The sequence below is a fragment of the Eumetopias jubatus genome, unplaced genomic scaffold (genome assembly GCF_037043125.1).
Source record: "Eumetopias jubatus isolate StellerSeaLion01/CBP00866 unplaced genomic scaffold, mEumJub1_p1.0 scaffold_2, whole genome shotgun sequence".
NCBI classification, from domain to species: domain Eukaryota; kingdom Metazoa; phylum Chordata; class Mammalia; order Carnivora; family Otariidae; genus Eumetopias; species Eumetopias jubatus.
In genome coordinates this window covers 52,005,152-52,009,296 of record NW_028274808.1, presented here as the reverse complement: position 1 = coordinate 52,009,296, position 4,145 = coordinate 52,005,152, and positions in this window count along the sequence as shown.

The window sequence follows — 4,145 nt, the reverse complement described above, 5'->3', positions numbered from 1 at the left end:
TCTCTGCTTATTGATCCTAAAGTAATTTTCTTCAAGGTTGAAGGGCAATCTTTTATTTATAGTATAGCATATGTCTCATGATTTTATAGTCTGAGATCAACAGCTGTGATCTTAGCTTTTATCATTATGGTTGGGGGTCCATATTCTTTTTTGAGTTAATGTCAACTTGGCCCTTGACTGAGACCTCTGGCTAACCTGGCAGGTAACTTTGGGCAAGTCATGAAGAGACAGCTGTGGTACAAAGCAAATGCTTCTCAAATATGTGTGTGCATCAGAATCACCTGGAGGTCTTAGTAAATACAGATTGCTGGGCTCCATCCCAGAGTTTCTGCTTCAGTGAGTCTGGGTGGAACCTGATAATTTGCATTTCTAAGACATTCCTTGGTGATACTGAGGCTGTGGGTCCAGGGCCTGCACTGTGAGAATCACTGATATAGGAAGAACAGCTATGGAACTTAGTGGAGTTTGGCCAAGTGAGTTGATCTTTCTGAGCCTGCTTCTTTATTTATAAACTTCTTCCTTACAGATCAGATTTAAAGATAATAATTAGAAAAATTATGATGAGCAAAACACTTCATAAACTATGAAACACCATATAACTATTAATGGCTTAATATTCCCCATCAGCTTTAGCTTACTCACCCGTAAAATGAGGATAATAATAGTAATTTTTATGAAGATGAAGTGAGATGACCGATATAAAAGTAATTTGTGAAATTATAAAGAACTATGGAGTCTTGTTCTTATAAGTTCCCTAAGCTTCAAATTCCTCATCCATAATATAACAGGATGGCCAATGGGTTCATCTTATGTGCCAACCTTGGTCATGTAGTAGCTCATTATTTTACATGTGGATAATGCAAATTTCTAGTTAATACCCTGCTGATGCTGCCCTGTGTCCCGTTGGCCCCTTTGGTCAAAGCTACATGTTGGGCCACTGTTACGTTAGGATGCTTCTGGCTACAAGAAACCAAATTCCCAGCTAAAAATGGTTTTAAGGTAAAGGGTTTGTTGTCTCATCTAACAAGAAGTCCAGAGGCAGGGTGATTTCAGGGTTGACTGGTTCAGTGGCTTGACCAAGTTAAGATTCTGGAATTCTCTTGGCTTTCTCTTCATGGTCACATGGTGGCTGTAGCCGTGCCAACAATCACATCCACATATGACAACAATCAGAAGCAGGAAGGGATGAATCCTTTTAATGTATAAAAAAAATTCTTAGATGCCTCTTATTGGCCAGGGCTTGTATCACATGCCCTTTGGCGGGGGGAATGGATTGCATGATTGAATATGACTAGTCAGTATTCAACCTCATGAAACGTGGTCACCCAATCAGGTCTCTGTCAGCAAGGGAGAAAGTCAGCAAGTGCAAAGGGGGAGGTGACAGGCAACGTCTCTTTCCAATTAGAATCAGGTCCATAGGACTTTACTTGCACATCTCCCCACAATGTTGTGAGGTTTTCCTGTAGCTGGGGTCACAGCTAGAAAGGGCCCCCAGCACAATACCAAAAAGCTGTTTAAACAGGTATTTGCCATCCTTCACGAGAGAAACTGAGCTTTCTGGGAGCGAGGGGGAGCAATCCAGCCTCCTGTCCTGGCAGGGAGGTTACTGGTCTAGAGGGTCAAGGCAAGACCACAACCTTGTGGACTCAGCGGGCACAGAGTCTTTCCCAGGCAAAGTGCTTGACCCTGAGAATTCACAAATCAGCATCATGACATTACTACTATGTGTGGCATTTCTTCCTGAATCTAGCATAGTGCTAGTACCTAGAACATATGCCTGGCAAACATCTAAGTACTTAAGAAAGACACTCTAATGGCCACAATTAAAGTCGTTTGATCAGCAATTGGGTTTGGGGAAAATGAAGTCTTTTATAGTGAAATAGGTTTTGCTGGCATTCTGAGAAAGTCATGTCTGTGGATTTAAAAAATCTTATTCTTCTTCCTCTATGAGAGCTTTGCGAATCCATTGGAATGGTGGATCCAGGGGTTTTTTGATGGAAGGGCAGACCCCAACCAGGTTTCTATTCTAAGGAACAGGCTCCTGCTCGGCCCACGGATGGCCACACAGCTCTGAAAGGAAGCAAAGCCAGGAGGGGAGGGGATGGCCACAGCCCTCACTGCCCTGGCTCCTCGTGCCCCACCGGGTGGATGCTCTTGTTCCTGAAGCTCCCCATTTAACTCCTAAGTGTTGTGGGAAAGCTATGAGGTTGAAATCCCCAGGGGTGTCTCTAGGGGAGATACATGCAGTGTTGCTGAGGGTAAACACTGAGAAGATAGGAGATTGTGTCCAATTCCCCTATGTGTATGGTATCTGTCCATGCTCAGCAAAAGTGGTTTGTGTAAATGAGTTCCTACCTGGAACTCTAGCACAAGAGTTGGATAATGGCAAAGCCAAATGGACCTTAATACTCTTCTGTTTTGAAGATCTCATTTTACTGGCAAAGACAAGGAAGTCACTTCAAATAAGACAAAGAACCCAGGGTTTTGGACGTCAGGGTCCATGCCTATCCCACCATTCCTTGTGATATGTCTTTTTTTTTTTAAAGATTTTATTTATTTATTCATGAGAGACAGAGAGAGAGAGAGAGAGAAGCAGAGGGAGAAGCAGGCTCCCCGCTGAGCAGGGAGCCCGATGCGGGACTCGATCCCAGGACCCTGGGATCATGACCTGAGCCGAAGGCAGACGCTTAACCATCTGAGCCACCCAGGCACCCTCCTTGTGATATATCTTAAAAGCTTGGAGATGTGTTTCAGATCTGTGTAGGAGCAGGATGCTGTGACTACTAGATTTCAGAACTGTGGTTCTCAAATCTATTTGTGGTGAAACTACCATGAAGCATTTAAAAAAATACAGCCCCTCTAGGAGGAGGCCTGGAAACTTACATCGAAAAATAGTTAGCAACCATTAGGTTGGCTACTATCAAAAAAAGAAAGAGGAAATAGCAAGGATTGGTGAGGATGTGGAGAAACTGGAATCCTTGCGCACTGTTCGTGGTAATGCAAAATGGTGTAGCCACTATGGAGAACAACATGGCAGTTCTTCAAAAAATTAAACATAAGATTACCATATGATCCAGCAATTCCACATCTGGGTATATACCCAAAATAATTGAAAGCAGGGTCTTGAATAGCTTTTTGTACACCTGTGTTTATAGCAGCATCATCCACTATCCCCAAAGGATGGAAGCAACTTAACTATCTATCAATGGGTGAGAGCATAAAGAAAATGTGGTATACATATACATACAAGGAGATTCTGACACAAGCTACAACATAGATGAACCTTGAAGATGTTGTGCTAAGTGAAATAAACCAGCCACACAAGGGCAAATACTGAATAATTTCACTTATATTAGATTCCTAGAGGAATCAAATTCATAGAGGCAGAAATGGTGGTTCTATCAGAAATGCTAGAACAGTGACTGCTGAGGGCTGGGTAAAGGGAGAATGGAGAGTTAGTGTTCAATGGGAACAGAATTTCAGTTTTGCAAGATGAAGAGTTCTGTGGGTAGATGCTGGTGATGATTGCACAACAGTGTGAATGTACTTAATGTCATGGCACTACACACTTATAAATGGTTAAGATGGTACACTTTATGTTATGTGTACTGTATCACAACTAAAAAAAGAAAAAACAGTAGCAGCAACAACAATGAAAATATGCTCTCAGCTGTCACAGATTAGGTTCCTTGGGAAGCAAAATCTGAGAGTCAGGTTAGGGTACTGAGGTTTATTAGGGGGTGCCCTTGGACCAATCCCTACAGAGGAGCAGGAAGAAACATGATTGGCAGAGGGAGAAGTGGGCTGCCATGGAGTCTCAGTGGAAACTCAGACAATTTTGCAAGGCATTCTGAAAGTAGACAGCTCTTTATTGCTGTCCCAACTTGAGGCAAGATGACCAAGCCTTTAGAGCTGGGCATGGATCTGTCATTGGATGTGTGGCCCTGGGCGAGGCTATCTTCTGCTGAAGCAATGCCAAAAGGGGCTGACCCCTGAAGTCTGTCATTGGAGACGAACAGATGCAAAGTGCTTATTAGTGTGAGTAAATAATAGACTTCAACACCCATCGCTGAATCTTCTCAGCAATCTTCGTAGCACTTTCTGAGGAAAGCCTTATCTCCTTGTTTTTTATGTAAGGCATTGAA